We start from the raw sequence: 17609 nt of genomic DNA, 5'->3' as shown, positions 1-17609 counted from the left end.
GGGTGAGGGTGGGGGGGGTGATAGCATGCAGGTAGGGTAGGGGATATGACAGTTAAGATTTGACTTACCAGTGTCCATTCCTCCACCGACTCCTCCGAGGCCCTCAGGATGCATGATGGTCAAGACCTGCTCCTCCCATGTTGTTAGTTGTGGGGGAGGAGGGGGGGGTTCGCCGCCAGTCCGCTGAATCGCGATGTTGTGCCTGGAGACCACTGAACGCACCTTCCCCCGTAGGTCGTTCCACCTCTTCCTGATGTCGTCCCGATTTCTTGGGTGCTCTCCCACTGCGTTGACCCTGTCGACTATTCTTCGCCATAGCTCCATCTTCCTAGCTATAGAGGTGTGCTGTACCTGTGATCCAACTAGCTGTGGCTCTACCCATACGATTTCCTCCACCATAACCCTGAGCTCCTCCTCCGAAAACCTGGGGTGTCTTTGGCGTGCCATGGGGTGGTGTAGGTGATGTGTGTGGGGTGTATGTGGTGATGAGTGTAGTGATTTGTAGTGGTGTGTGGTGTTTTGTGTGTGGATGTTGTGTGGGTGATGGTGTTGTGTTCCTCTGTGTGGTGGGGTTGTCTATTGCTGTGCTCTCTCTCTGTCGCCTTCGTCTCTAATTTTGGGTCGTAGGGGTTTGTGGGTGATGTGGGTGTGTGTTTTATATTGTGTTGGGTGTTTGGGAGTGGTGTTTGTATGTTTATCAGGTGTGTGTATTTGGAATTGTCCAATGTGGCGGTGTTTTGGAGATGTGTGTGTATTTTGAGCGTGGCGGTGAGTACCGCCAATAGAATACCGCAGTTAAAAGTCCGCTGCGTGGATTCGTGGGTCGTAATAGCATGGGCGTGTTTCTGTTGGCGTGACGGTGGAGGTTTTGTTTTCACCAGTTTATCACTGACCTTTGGTGTGGCGGACTTGTGTGGGTTTCTGAATTTCGGCGGATTCCGAGATGTGGCTCATAATAGCTGTGGCGGAATTCCGTAGCCGCGGCGGTGTATTGGCGGTCTTCTGCACGGCGGTAAGCGGCTTTTACCAACAATGTTGTAATGACCCCCATAGTCTATTATAGAAATTCATTTGGGGAAGATGCGTTTTGTCAGATGCAAGATTTGACACCCAAGCTGCTGAAACGAGTTGGAAGAGGTTTAGCAGAATGTTCACTTCTTCCTGTGCTTTGCTGTCTCTGCTGGCCGCTACCTTTTAACCCAGGCCTCTCAGGTTAAAGTCACCAGTTAAAAGGACCTTATATAAGGGATATTCTCGGAAGAGGGATTCCAAGCTGTGACAAAGAGCATCTGTTGCATGCTGTTTCAGAATTTTGGCTATATTAGGATAGCTTGGTGCTAGGGACACAACTTTAATTGAGCTGTTTTGACTGACGTAGATTGAGTGATCTGTCAAGGGTCTACCAAATAAGCTTTATTTACTTGCCAGTTTAAAGAGCTCAAATTAACCGTATAGTGTTGAGAAGCCAGATGACTACATTTACTTTAGACAGATGTTATCACTTTCTTGCAAGAAGAAACTGCCAGTTTACTGTTCAGCACTGTTTTAAGGCCTGCCACGTTGCTTGAAGGTATTCTAATCTTGGGTTTTCCTAAGGTTTCCCAAGATTGTTTTGGATTGACTATTTGCTGGCTAGGAATGCATCTTATGAATCCTCTATTGAACCGCAGTCTGCTCATTCCAAGTACCAAGTTCACTGCCCTATATTGCACAAATTACCTTTCTTTGATTCTGAGCAATTTGGATTTTCAGGGAATTTGTACTATTCGACAGCCAGTCATGCAGAGGGCCCTTCAGCCCCTTTTAAACATAGTCTGTGTGGTCTAGGCTTCACTTGCGAGAGCAAGACATGGGGGTATTTAGGAGACTGAAGTTTTAAAAGTTTGATCCCCCAGTCCTTGAAAGTCTTAGATTCCCTCAGGATGGCTTCAACAAGTTCAAGACTTTGCCATGCAGTTACTGTAGCATCTATCAAGCCTTTCCCTGGTAACATTGCAAAGTTTACCAACATGTTTTTTTGGAGTAATTGTCTTTAGTAATGGAATATATTCAAACAGACAGAGTAAATTCCCTCTTTTTAATATATCATGTGCTACATTTGGGGTATAGTGCGGCATAAATGCGAGTTCCAGCTTGTCAATGATCCTGCCTCGATTAAAATCCTTTTGTCCTCTCGCAAACCATGGTTCTCTGAAGCAAATCCTCCGAATTATGTAAAGAAAGACTAACTTGTTCCCAAAGAGGCCTGTGGGCTGGATCGGGAGGCCTGTTGAAAGTCTGCAGTGGGCACAGGTGATTGCTAAAAGGCCCTTCCTTATGGCCACGATCATGGCCAGGAGCCATCTGTTGTTTGTTTTCGCAGTTGTTCATATTAAGCACTTGTATGCAGTAGGCAAGTTTGTGGTCTATCCGCCCAAGCAGGTCTTAAAGATGGTGGGATTCCGTGTTTGCAGGGTGAGGAACTGTTTCACTTGGTCCGATTACTGGGACGTTTGGCCTGATAGGATGTTGCTAAAGATGGAAAAAAAAAATAGAAAATCTCTCCTCATGGCCCCAATCATTACATTAGCTTGTCTGTTGCTCGTTCCCACATCTATTCATGTTAGGCACCTATCCAGGTTGAACAGAGTTCCATTCCCGTCAGAGAGACTGTTCAAAAGCGTGATCGGGTTACTGGGTAGCTACCTGAAAAGCAAATGTGTTTGGTGCTCTGTTGATTTGACCATTTGAGTGGTAAGGGATACTTTGTTACCTGAGAAGCTTTTAAAAGCATCTTGGAGTTGATTAAACTGGCAAGGTGATGTGTTTTAGCCCCTAGCTGCCATAGGAGCCCTTTGTCGTCTTCAGTTTGGTGTAGTTGCTGCATGGCATTGAGTTGAAAAAGCCCTTGTCTGGGCCTTGCTCGTACCATCTGCAATGGCAATAGGAAGGGCAGGTTGGGCAGTCATGTTACAGGTATCGTTTCTTTCTCGTGGTCTGGCTTGTGTCTTATCAGAGTGGCTCTCTTGATTGTGTTGAAAAATATTAATAAATGCTTCATCTACACTTAAACCTTGAGACGTATGTATTGTTGCTGCACATGCTAGAGATATTTGAAACTGCTTTCTACGTACATGCAGGTCTTTCACAAATAAGAAATGTGCAACAGAACTTGCTATCTGTTTTACACCTTCAAGATCATCAAATGTAATTGCTAGATACGGAACTTCATTTCTGTTTGGATAAAGAGTAAAATCATTTTTTTCCATAGCTCCATTAACTAATCCTTCTTGAATATTTAAATTACAACACAAAATCACCCTCTAGAACTAACAAAAACATAGACACTTCTCTAATCCTGCAGTTTTGGAAACAGAGTTTTCCAAAGAATACAATTTTGATTGGAGTTTTTTACTCAATAGCATTGTCACTCCTTGGTGTTCCATTTTATCAACTGATGTCAATTCTAATATTTGCTCCTTCTGCTTATTAAAAATGTACATTCTTGAATTGTAGGCATTAGAAACACAATTGATTTTTGTTGGTGAATAAATTCAAACAGTAGCTGTGCTGCAGATTTTTTTGAAAGAAAAATGTGCCATATGTACAAGAAAGTGGTGCAATTTCCTGATGCATGACTTTTATTGCGTCACCCCTGCCCCTCCTAACAAAACCATGGTTGTGCAGTATTTACAATACGGTGCACCTTAGCGATTGTTAGGACAATAGCCTCAACATTTTTTATGCTATTGTGGCGCTTTGCTGCAATATTGTAAAAAATATTGATGCTAGTGCAGCAAAGCACAGTGAGGCCCATTGATTAAAATGGGAGCATCATTTTAAGGTCTGTTCTGAGCAGGCATTGTAAAATGACATAAAATTTTTAAATTTCACTGCTTCATTTTTCATGGCCTCCCTGTGTGGGAACGCCCCCCTTGCATACATTATGCCTGATGCAGGCATAATGTGGTACACAAGTTTACAAAGTGGCACAATGCAAGCATTGAAGTAGTTTGTAAATACAATGTTAGAGTAAGGCCTCTTTAGTGCAGCCTTAGCGTAAAGCAAATGGCGCTAGGGTGGAGAAAGGTGGCACTAGGGGTGTGTAAATATTCACCTCTGTTCTTTATAAGTCGGGTTTCCAAACAACGTTTCCTTTTTTTGACAGCATTTCAAATCTAATGTCCTTCAGAATACTTCCATATTGCATATAAGATGATTGACACGTGTGTAATCAGTTCTTTGTATTGGAAATTTAACCAAATATTTATATTTCCTGTGTGCCCGAAAGAATTATGAGTTTCTTCATGTGATAGGGTTTCAAATATAGGTTGCCCTTTCACAGGAGTAAGTTGTACTAAATCACCAAAACAATTACATCCTTTCCTCCAAAAAGTACATCATAGCTTTTCTTTAATATTTGTTACATTCTCAAATACACAAAGGCAATCATATAGTTTTAGGCCATGCACAACTCATCAATAAATAAAAGTTTTAATTTCTTCAAAACTCTGGAAACTTAGGGCCTGATTTAAGAAAAGAGGTGCTGCATTCAATACAGCACCACTTTCTTTTGCCCCTTAGTGCCCCCTGTTAGAAATTGGGTCTCTAGTTAGCAGAGGTATTCACCTTTGTCCAAATAGGGACCACAATACTAGTCAGGGTAAGTCACACACAATCCAAATTATCCTGTGCCCAACCTCTGGTAACGTGGAACTAAGCAGTCAGGCTTACCTTAGAAGGCAATGTGTAAAGTATTTGGGCAATAAATAATACAGTAACACAGTGAAAACACCACAAAAATACACCACATAGATTTGGAAAAATACATTATATTTATCTGGTTAAATTAAGGTCAAAACGATAAAGATTCAATAAGCACAAATTGTGATAGCACTTTTGCAAGATTAAAAAGAGCCTTAAATCTTAGAAATCAACAGGTGTACCAGGTTTGTGTCAAAAATAACACGCACAGAGACCGCAGAGGAAGAGATGCGTGGAAAATAGGATGATGCGTTATTTTTTCCACGCTGCAAAGGGCTTTGTGTCAATTTCCGGCACGCAGTGTTGGTTCTTCACTGAGATGCGGGGATCTTTTTGATGTCCAGGGACGGTGCCTGGAAATCCTGGGTGTACGAGACGAAGTCATAGGCGTTGCGTCGATCCAGTATGGCAATGTATCACATTTTCTGTCTCATGGCAGGCAATGCGTCGATTCTTCACTTTGGAAGTCGGACTGCATTGTTCCGGTTTGGCTGTGTGCCAATCCGGTAGGGCTGTGCATAGAATTTCCGATCACAAGGCAGGCACTGCGTACAATCTTCACTGGGGAAGTCAGGCTGCGTCATTCCAGTTCGGCTTTGTGGTGATTTTCTCATCGCAAGGCAGGCTGTGTGTTGTTTCCGGCAGGCTGTGCATTGATTTTCAGAGCACAAGGACTTTCCTCAAGGGATTAAGGGGGTCATTACAACATTGGCGGTAAAAGCCGCTTACCGCCTGCAGAAGACCGCCAACACACCGCCGCGGCCGCGGTAAACCGCCACGGTCATTATGACCCACAACTCGGAAACCGCCAAAATACAGACACCCATAGAAGTCCGCCACACCGAAGGCCAGCGATAAACTGGCGATAACCAAACCGACACCGTCACGCCAACAGAAATACGCCCACACTATCACAACACACGAATCCACATGGCGGTCTTTCAACCGCGGTATCCCATTGGCGGTACACACCGCCGCGCTCAAAATACACACACATCTCCAAAACACTGCCACATTGGACAAATCCAAATACACACACCTGATACACATACAAACACCACTCCCACACACCCAATACAATATAAAACACACACCCACATCACCCACAAACCCCCACCACAAAGAAATCGGGACGACGCACAGAGAGAGAGACCATATAGAAGAATTGAGCACCCAGACGCACATATTACCATCACCCACACAAATACCACGCACTTCACACAACACACCAATACACATCACCACACTTATCATCACACATTCCACCCCACACATCACCAACACCACCCCATGGCACCGCAAAGACACCCCAGATTTTCAGAGGAGGAACTCAGGGTCATGGTGGAGGAAATCATCCGGGTAGAGCCACAGCTATTCGGAGCACAGGTGCAGCAGACGTCCATTGCAAGGAAGATGGAGCTATGGAGCAGAATAGTCGACAGGGTCAACGCAGTGGGACAGCACCCAAGAAATCGGGATGATATCGGGAAGAGGTGGAACGACCTACGGGGGAAGGTGCGTTCTGTGGTATCCAGACACCGGATTGCAGTGCAGAAGACTGGCGGCGGACCCCCACCTCCTCCGCCAGAATTTACGACATGGGAGGAGCAGGTCTTGGCGATCCTGCATCCTGAGGGCCTCGGCGGAGTATCTGGAGGAATGGACTCTGGTAAGTCACATCTTCACTACTTCATCCCCCCACCCCACCTGCATGCCAACACATAACCCCACCCTCAGCCTCACCCCCATCACTCCTACTCCTTGCAAATGTCCCACCATCACAACCCACCCATCCCAACACCAAGCCCTGCATGCGACCAGAAAGCATGGACACCCATCACCAAAGCATGCCCACTGCACATACCCATACCCCCCCCAAACCACTGACACAAAAGCCCCCACACAGGAATGCAAGCACTGGGGGACACGGGCACCCACCCATTGCACACTATTCCACACACAGATGCAATAATCATGCTTTTATACCCCTGCAGGACCCCTACGCAACGTCACCGCACAGGAGGGTCCACAAATGTCCACCCCCCCCAGAAGAAGCCCACAGTGATGACTGTAGCTCTGTCGACCTGGATCTAGATGACCAGCCCGGCCCATCGGGGACCTCGGGACAGTCGGTTCCCCTCACACAGCCACAGGCCACTGCAGACCTACCCCCCTCTAGAAGCACCAGCACAGCACCCACCCAGCGGGCCCACACCTCTGTCTCCAGGACACGTCAAGCAGCAGTGTGTTCACCACTACAGGGCACCCAGGTTAACCCACCACCCCAACAACAACAGGGACCTGGGGGCAGTGGCAGTGGGCACACGGTCCAGGGGACAGAGGCCCAGGGAAACAGGGGAACTGGGAGGGCTGCTGTGCGAAAGGGTGGGGACAGGCCCAGGGAACCCACTCTCCACGAGGCCCTCTCCTCCATCATGGGAGCATACCACCACTCCCAGGAGACGATGGCTACGGTACTGGCCAAGTTTCAGGAGACCCAGCGCATGCAGGAGGAACAGTATTTGGGCTTCAGGGAGGAACTCAGAACCATCAGCTCCGTCCTGGGCACCATCGTAGGGGTGCTGAATCTGGTAGTGACCACTTTGAGGGACACTGTGGCACCACAAAGGGCCCCTGACACTAGCATGGACCAAGAACTGCCCACCACCTCCGCCGGCGCTAGTGGACAGGAGGCACTGACACAGGACCAACAGGCCACCAGCACCCCACCCCCTGCAGAAGGAGAACCACCCCGCAAGCGGTCCCAGAGATCCAGGAAGAGGACAGAGTAAGATGCCAAGACCCCCGCCAAGAAAGGATACCACCCTGATAGTCATCCCACTGTCCCACTTTGTCACCCTGTCCATCCTTAAACTGCCCCAGCTCCACTTCCCAGACCCATTTGGACAATGCACCTGTGAGACTAATAGACTGGACTCTGCCATGGACATTCCTCCACCATCACCCCTCACCAATTTACAACCCCCCTCCAATAATTTGCACCTTAATAAACACCGTTATTGCACAAAACAATCAGGAGTCTGTCTGTGAATGTGAATATAGTTATCTGTAATTACAGTGCCAAAATGCTTATTTACATTGTGATGCCAACATACCAATGTCACACAGCTGTAGTCCATGGGGAAACAAAGCAGATATCACACTGTGGGACCCAGATCTCTGAAATCGTAAGGGAAAGTGACAACTCAGATACCATACACTGGGTGAAAAGGACAGACAGTACAGAGGTAGCAGTGTTTAAGTACATGTAGTAGGCCGGTTTGTATTCTTACCTCTGTTCATTGGAAATATTGCAGTATCACCGTGTTCCTGTTGTCTATGTCGTCTTCTTCGTCTTCCTCCTCTTCACTCTCCACAGGCTCCACAGCTGCTACAACACCACCATCTGGACCATCCTCATGCAGAAAAGGCACCTGGCGACGCAAAGCCAGGTTGTGAAGCATACAGCAGGCCACGATGATCTGGCACACCTTCTTTGGTGAGTAGAATAGGGATCCACCTGTCATATGGAGGCACCTGAACCTGGCCTTCAGGAGGCCGAAGGTCCGCTCAATCACCCTCCTAGTTCGCCCATGGGCCTCATTGTAGCGTTCCTCTGCCCTAGTCCTGGGATTCCTCACTGGGGTCGGTAGCCATGACAGGTTGGGGTAACCAGAGTCACCAATTAGCCACACACAGTGCCTCTGGAGCTGACCCATCACATAAGGGATGCTGCTATTCCGCAGGATGTAGGCTTCATGCACTGAGCCAGGGAACATGGCATTCACATGGCAGATGTACTGGTCTACCAAACATACCATCTGGACATTCATGGAATGATAATTCTTCCAGTTTCTGTACACTTGTTCACTCCTGTGAGGGGGGACCAGAGCCACATGGGTTCCATCAATGGCACCTATGATGGTGGGGATATGTCCAAGGGCATAGAAGTCACCTTTCACTGTTGCCAAATCCTCCACCTCAGGGAAAACGATGTAGCTCTGCATGTGTTTCAGCAGGGCAGACAACACTCTGTACAACACGTTGGAAAACATAGGCTGGGACATCCCTGATGCTATAGCCACTGTTGTTTGAAATGACCCACTTGCTAGGAAATTGAGTACTGACAGCACCTGCACTTGAGGGGGGATTCCTGTGGGATCGCGGATAGGTGACATCAGGTCTGGCTCCAGCTGGGCACACAGTTCCAGAATAGTGGCACGGTCAAGCCTGTATGTCAGGATGTGATGTCTCTCCTCCATTGTCGACAGGTCCACCAGCGGTCTGTACACCGGAGGATGCCGCCATCTCCTCACATGTCCCAGCGGACGGTGCCTATGAAGGACAACAGCGAGCACAGAGTCAAACATCCCAGAAGTACGTAACCCCAGCTTTAAAAAAACACGGATCTTAACCCATCGAATGGCTTGTATGAGTGTGGATGCAAGGCCTAGGTATGTGTGACGCAGTACAAAAAGTAAGGCATGTGGGCCCCTGAAATGGCTGCTGCCTGACCTGTAAAGTGTGACAATGGGATGTGAGGTAACTGCGCTTGCGTTGCATACCGTGGCTATAGGCGGTCGAAGACAGCGGCACAATGCTGCAATGGGTCTCAGGAGCCAATGACGATGTGCGCCGGCGGTCGCGGTACGCACCGCTGCGGACGTGACCGCCATTTTCTCTCTGTTAATTCACTCGATACCTGATCTTCGACAGGAGAGGACCTACACTGCAAGTGCTGCTGTGACCTCGGTCTGGAAGGGACAATGGCTCATGCGACTGGGGAAAGGGCCCCTGCCTTCACATCGGAGGAGTTGGAGAAGCTTGTGGATGGGGTCTTTCCCCAGTACGCGCTACTCTACGGTCCTCCAGACAAACAGGTAAATACACTGGGAGCATGCTGTATGGGCTATGCCTGTGTTGAGTGGGGTGGATGAAAGATGGGGGGGAGAGATTAAGGCATGCTTGAAACGACGGTGAGTGCATGTGCCACATGGCAAGGGTAGGGATGGGGGGCCACTCACATTGATGGTGCAGAAGGTAATTACTTTTCTTCCCCCCCTGTACATTTCATATAGGTCAGCGCCCACCAGAAGACGGATATATGGCGTGCCATCGCCAAGGACGTCCGGACCCTAGGGGTCCACCACAGACGGGGCACCCACTGCTGGAAGAGATGGGAGGACATTCACCGCTGGATCAGGAAGACGGCGGAGGCTCAGCTGGGGATGGCCTCCCAACGTTGTAGGGGTGCCCGTCGGACCTTGACCCCCCTGATGTTCCAGGTTCCTGGCGGTGGCCTACCCCGAGTTGGATGGGTGCGTGAGGGCATCACAGCAGACACAAGGGGGTGAGTACACTCACATTCTGCTAACTTTGCGTGCTGTGGAGGTGTCTGGGTGGGGGAGGAGGGCTGTGGGTATCCCTAGGCCAGGGCGAGTTCCGTAGGCTAGGCCCCTCCATAAGGCACAGCCCTGTGCCCCCGCTCCCCACCTCTATAGGGTGCTAAGTACAGCTATTTATGGGCCTGTGTCACCTATGTGTGCAGATGTCATCCATAGCCTTGTAGGCCATGTACCAGGGATTGCAAAGTGGACCCCAAGTGCGCAGCGTAGTGCAGGGGGCTTCTGTGTCTGTGCTGTCCGCCAACGGTAGCGGGAATGCATGCACTCAACATGTCTTTCTTCTGTTTCCCCCCCCCTTTTTGTGGTATTCCTGTTCATGTGTGCATTAGCATCATCAGGCGGAGGAGCAGTGGCACCGGAGCACGAGGGAGCTGCATCCCACATGGCCATGGAGGGCCACACTACCGACTCTGAATTCGCCAGTGGGACGGAGGGCGAGGGGAGCTCCACGGCGGGGACACGAGCGGACATTAGTGGATCGGACTCGTCCTCTGATGGGAGCTCCCTTGTGGTGGCAGCAACATCTCTGCCCCCCGCAACAACAGGTACAGCCGCCACCCCCGCACCAGCACCGCCCTCCCAGCAGCCCCTCATCGTTTGCCCTGTGCCCGCTCACCCAGGAAGGTGGGCATCTCCTTCGCCCCAGGCACCTCAGGCCCTGCCCCAGTCACCCCTGCTGCCCTCAGTGAGGAGGTCATTGACCTCCTCAGGTCGCTCACTGTTGGGCAGTCTACCATTTTGAATGCCATCCAGGGTGTAGAAAGGAAAGTGCACCAAAGTAATGCATACCTGGAGGGCATTCATTCTGGTCAGGCTGCCTTTCATATAACCCTGCAATCTCTGGCCTCAGCACTGATGGCAGCCATTGTCCCTGTGTCTAGCCTCCCCCCTCCAACTTCCTACACCCAGACCCAATCCCCTGTACCTCTGCCTATCCCAAGCACACCATCAGACCAGCCTACACACACCTCAACACCCAAGGGCAGCTCACACAGACATAAGCACCACACATCCCACAGGCAGTCACACAAGCAACATCCACATACAGACATACCAACATCCACTGCCTCCACTGTGTCCCCCTCCTCCACGTCTCCCTCCTCCCTGCCAGTCTTGTCTCCACTCACACCTGCATGCACAGCATCTTCAGCCACTACGTCCCTCAGCAGCACACACACCAGAACACCCCGCACACGTGCACTCACCACCCCCACTGCCATTTATACGTCCCCTGTGTCCTCTCCCAGTGTGTCTGTGCCGCCCCCTCCCAAGATACACAAACGCAGGCAGCCACCCACCCAACAGCCATCCACCTCACGACAGCCTACAGCCCAGGCACCTGCACCCAAAGCCACCCCACTTACACCTCCTACAACCACAACCTCTTGCTCCACTCCCATATCCACTACACCTACCCGTCCAACTGCTCCCAAAAAATTTTCCTCTGCAAACTTAACCTCTTTCCCTCAACTCCCCCACCCCGTCCATGTCATAGGCCCAGAGCTAGCACCTCAGCCACTACATCACCGGGCCGGGTGGTGCATGTCGTACATGGTCACTGGAGTGCACCGCCCACCAGGACAGCCAGTCTGGTACAGAGCCACAGCACAGCAAGCCCCCCCCCTCAGAAACATCCAAAAATTGACAGTGCACGGCGGCAGAGGGTCAAGACACCAGGGACAAAAACCCCTACCAGGGATCCCGGCGGGAGTGTCGAGGCAGCTGGGACACCGACCAAGGTGGGGAAGGGCCACAGGAGAGCAGGAAAGGCTGGGAAGGGCAGCACGCCCGACAACACCGCATCAGCCCAGCTGGCCAGGAGGGCCCCGCAAGCCCCATCCCAGCTGGCCAGGAGGCCACCAAAAGCCCCAGCACAGCTGCCCAGGAGGCCACCAAAAGCCCCAGCACAGCTGCCCAGGAGGGCCACGGCACCCACAGGACAGGTGGGCAGGAGGGCTCCACCAGGCGCAGGCCAGTTGGCACATGAGCACCCAGGCATGGCCAGCAACGCAGTACAGGGGACCGCCATCTCATGCACCGCTGAACAGGGGACCGCCATCTGAAGCACCGCTGAACAGGGCACGGCTATCCCAAGCACCGCTGAACAGGGTACCGCCATCTGAAGCACCGCTGAACAGGGCACGGCTATCTCAAGCACCGCTGAACAGGGGACCGCCTTCTGAAGCACCGCTGAACAGGGCACGGCTATCCCAAGCACCGCTGAACAGGGGACCGCCATCCGAAGCACAGCTGAACAGGGCACGGCTATCCCAAGCACCGCTGAACAGGGGACCGCCATCTGAAGCACCGCTGAACAGGGCACGGCTATCCCAAGCACCGCTGAACAGGGGACCGCCATCTGAAGCACCGCGGAACAGGGCACAGCTATCTCAAGCACCGCTGAACAGGGGACCGCCATCTCACGCAGCGCTGGCCCATGAGCGGCAGGGGCAGTGCTGCATCTGTGTCGGACAGGGCTGCACCAGGCCCCCTCCAGAACCAGTGGAGACATGCATCCACTACCTCATTCCTGCACAGGAAGAAGCACTCTGGCCAACAGGCACATTCCAGAACCAGTGGAGACTGTTATCCACTTGAGAGACTGTGGCTTTGCACTCCCCAGGATGGAACAGTGGGCAACCCACCCACTGTAGAGACTTGTGAGACTGTGGCTTTGCACTTCCCAGGATGGAACAGTGGGAAACCCACCCACTGTAGAGACTTGTGAGACTGTGGCTTTGCACTCCCCAGGATGGAACAGTGGGCAACCCACCCACTGTAGAGACTTGTGAGACTGTGGCTTTGCACTCCCCAGGATGGAACAGTGTGAAACCCACCCACTGTAGAGACTTGAGAGACTGTGGCTTTGCACCCCCCAGGATAGAACAGTGGGCATGGAGCCCCCTCGTGGATCTGGTGTCGTGCACTCATCCGGCTGAGGTGCCCCCCCTTCCCTTCCCCCTGAGGTGCCTGTAGTTTTGCTATCTGATGCCCCTGCAGTGTTCTCTTCGTTTTGGTCAGGTATCCGGTGTGGGTTTTGCCCATGTTTTTTGGGCCCAGTGGTCCACGGATAATACCTGGTACAATGCCTGGACTTGTAAATTTGGTGTATATAATAGTTTTTAGTGTGTATATATTTTTGATTGCTGTATTTCAATATATTTCAATGGTTACAGTCATTTCCTTTTGTCTTTGCATTCTTCCAGGGGGCCCGGGGGGTGTAACTGTGATGTATAGATATGTATTAGTGTGTGTGTTGTAGTGGGTGAGGCTGGGGGTGGGGGTGTTGCGTGTGTGTGTCACTGTTTTTTCCCTCCCCCCTTCCCTGTGTCGTAGGTGCAGTACTCACCGTTGTCTTCTGCGCCGGCGTACGTGCTCCTGGTAGAGGAGCAGGAAGACTATGGCTGGGAGGATTTGCAGTTCCAGGTCCATGGTGTCCTCGTTCCTCGTGGGGTGTGTAGAGGTGAGCGTTTTCCCTTCGAAATGCCTGTTTCCGCCGTGTTTTTATCAGCGGTGAATCCGCCCCGGAAAAGGTGGCGGATTGGACTGTTGTGATACTGTGGGCGGTACTTTGACTACCGCCTGTCTGTTGGCGGTGACCGCCGCGCTGTTTGTTTGTACCGCCGTGGCGGTCGGAGTGTTAAAGTGGCTGGCTTTGTTGGCGGTTTCCGCCACGGTTGTGATTCCATTTTCTTTTCCCGCCGGCCTGTTGGCGGTTTTACCGCCGCTTTAGCACCGACCGCCAGGGTTGTAATGACCCCCTAAGTCTTTTTGGCCCTGCGATTTCAGAAAACAGGAGGCAAGCTCAATCCAAGCCCTTGGAGAACACTTCTCAGCAAAGTCAGAGGCTAACAGGGCAACAGCCGGGCAGCAGTCCTTCTCAGCAAAGCAGTCCAGATGAGTCCTTTGGGCAGCCAGGCAGTTCTTCTTGACAGGTTCAGGTCCAGAAGTGTCTGATTTGGTGGGGTCAGTTTATATTCCCAAAAATGCCTTTGAAGTGGGGGAACTTTAAAGAGTGGTTTTGAAGTGCACAAGATATCCTTTCCATACAGGTCTGTCTGCCATGGTCCCAGTAGGGGGTTTGGCAGTCCATTGTGTGAGGGCATGCCACTAGCCTTTGAAATGTAAGTGTCAGGCCCTCCACCCTTCCAGCCCAGGATCACCCATTAGGTATGCAGATGAATGCAGATGTGTCTGAGTGTCCTGTGTTTGTGGTTGTCTGGGTGGAATGCACAAGGGAGCTGTCAACCAGGATTGGAGACAGGCTGTAAGGCACAGATGGATTTTAGGTGCAGAGAAAAGCTCACATTCTAAAATTGGCATTTCTAAAACAGTAATATAAAATCCGACTTCACCAATAAGCAGGATTTTCTATTACCAAACTGAACATCACTTGTTTACCCCTTTCTGATTAGAATCTACCACTCAAACATTATGTGAGGGCAGACCTAATGCTAGCCCATGAAAGGAACAGGCCTCACAGTAGTGGAAAATGAATGTAGGGGTTTTCCACCTGGACATATAAAACACAACAGTATATGTCCTGCCTTTTACCTACCTAGCACCCTGCCCAATGGGTTACCCATGGCCTACCTTAGTGGTAACTTAAATGTAGAAAAAGGGGAGTTTAAGGCTTGGCAAGTACCAAGTCTAAGTAGCAGTGAAACTGCACACACAGGCCTTGACATGGCAGGCCTGAGGCATGGTTAAGGGGCTACTTATGTGGGTGGCACATCCAGTGTTGCAGGCCCACTAGTAGGATTCAATTTACAGACCCTGGACACATGCAGTGTACATTACCAGTAAAATATAAGTAAATTAAATAAGCTAATTGGGAATGAACCAATGTTACCACGTTTAAGGGAGAGAGCATATGCACTTTAGCACAGTTTAGCAGAGGTAAAGTGTGCAGAGTCCTAAAAACAGCAAAAACAGTGTCAGAAAAGTGGAGTGAGGCAGGCAAAACGTTGGGGGTTGACCACCCTAAGGCTGTCAGGTCTAACACTCCCCTAATGCCACCATGCGTGCATCGTATTTAAAATATGGCCAACCATGGAGGTAGTTGGAACACTAGCATCAAGATTTTTGAAGCTAGTTTGGTGCTTTACCGGGATTAGCACCAAAAATGTTTACACTAATCCTGCAAAGCTCATTGAGGCCCATCATAAATACTGGTTTGCCTTCTTTTAACACCTGCTTGGTGCAGGCGTTTAAAATGCCACAAAAAATGGTGCAAAGAAATCTTTTAGATTTCTTTGTGCCTTTTTTTCAGCCTCCCTAATGGTGGAACGGCCCCCTTGCATACATTATACCTGGTGCAGGCATAATGTGGCACAAAGGGTTACAAAGTGGTGCAATGCGTGCATTGCACCACTTTGTAAATATAGTGTAGGGGAAATACCACTTTAGTGCTGCCGTAGAGTCTAAAAAATGACACTAAGATGACGCTAATGTGGCACAAGGGGATCTTAAATCTGCCCCTTTGTGGTAAGCTTCACCAAATAACTTTTGGTCTTTTAGTTTGTTGTGTTTAACAGGGAACATTAGTAGACAGTGCAAAGTAACTCCTTTGATATTGTGTGCAGCTAATCCAGTCAAGGTTGTTACTACACAGGAAAAAATGGAGTCTGTAGTCTTCTGAGATATGTAGTTAGAACTTGTATTTGAAAAACATTTCTAATGCCCGCTTGTCCACTGTCATATGAAAGAATTAGCTTAAGACATGAACAGTTACATAGATTGTTTTCATGCAGGAATCCATGCTCTAATTTGTCTTTGACTTCAATGTATACATCTTTCTGCTCATTATTGGGTTTCTCTACTAACTCTTCCAAGCTAGCATTTTCTTCTCTTACTTGTTGCGTTGCCGTTCATCGCTGTGGTAGCTTCATTTTCGATTACTGGTTGTCCACGAGGGACTTGACGGAGTGGTACAGAACTTTGGCTGCTTTCTAAACTTTCCTTTGCAATCTCAATAGCAATTGTTTCTTCTCGTTTAATTTCTTCATTTAACATTTTCATATGTTAGAAAATATTTGACACTGAGTAGTGTCTTTCACAGCATTGAAAGAGTCTTCATAGCATTCAAACTGTCCCAGTAACTTTGTTTCTGATCACCACGGATTGAATAGTTGGAGAAGTGCCAAGTAGAAAAATTCTCATTTTACAAGTAAGTTTCTATGGGTCATTAAGTTACTTTTTCCATGCCAAACTAATCAACCATCACAACCAGCCAAACCATATTTGTCCTCATCAATGTTATCTGAGACATTGTTTCTGTACCAATAGTGTTGTAGAATTCCATAAAGACATATGTTTTCAAGGTGTTGACTTCCTTTTGGATATTAGGTATCCAACATATTTGTTTTTACAATATATGTACTCTCTAGATCAAATTCTGCTAAGTACTATTTGTGGGTAAGATTTCAAGGCTCTGTTTTGCATGTTGGAAAGGCCTAGGCTAACCTCGACAATTCCTCTAGACTTTGAGAACAAGCTAGCTGAACTCAACCTATCACAGCACTCAAATGAGCTTATCTCTCTATGAGAGACCATTTTCAAACTGAAACTGTACGAATTATTTGATAGAGATTTTTCTTCAGAAATCTCCTCCCATGTTTCTTTCATATCTGTTTTCTCTGACTTTGTGACGTATGAAGTGACATAGCAAGCAACAGCAATGGAATTGTCAGCAACAAACTGCATGTCCATATTTATATTTCATAATTTCAGGATGACAGGATTATAACTGTTAATATATTTGGAAGCCTATGATCTTTTGTGAGTATATGTATTCTTTGGTGGCCTCACTGCAGATAAAAAGCTGTTCACTCTTCCCTTAGAGTGGATAGGCCTTGGAAAGCCAAAACAACATCTTGTATAAAACTTTCCTCTACATCTACATCTACAGTGGCAATACTTGCCACATCTATGTGTTTGGAAACATAGAACTTGATGTCTTAGAGGTTTGTTATTATTGTCAACTGGGATTGTGCATGTAACATACTGCTCTAAAAAAGATAGTACAAAGTCATCAGTGTCAATTCCAAATTTCGGTGCACCTTTTATCCGTAAGAGCCTGTGTATATGAGGAGTACTTCTTGCCTGGTGTTCTTTTTCTCTAAAAAAATCTGTAACTTCTCCAAGACGAGGTGTTTTTGTTGATTACATACAAAAGCCAACATTGCTTGAAACGTGTGATTGAAATATCTACATGTGTTAGCACGATCCAAAAAGCAAAGTTTTCCTGCTGTCTTCAAATGGATATCCTTTATGTTGGAATTTGTTTCTCTTACAAATTCTAGTAAATCATCCAATGCATGCTCCGTGCAACTAAGTGTTACAAAACAAGTAGGTGGGCCTACATTGCGGGGCATACATATAATTTCTCAATGACAACGGTACCAGTATTCATTACTCCCACGTTGACATGCCATCAAATTGATTAAGTTGTACCCCAGA

Source organism: Pleurodeles waltl, chromosome 3_1 (genome assembly GCF_031143425.1).
Source record: "Pleurodeles waltl isolate 20211129_DDA chromosome 3_1, aPleWal1.hap1.20221129, whole genome shotgun sequence".
NCBI classification, from domain to species: domain Eukaryota; kingdom Metazoa; phylum Chordata; class Amphibia; order Caudata; family Salamandridae; genus Pleurodeles; species Pleurodeles waltl.
The sequence above is the reverse complement of the archived record's forward strand: the minus strand, read 5'-3'. Positions refer to the sequence as shown.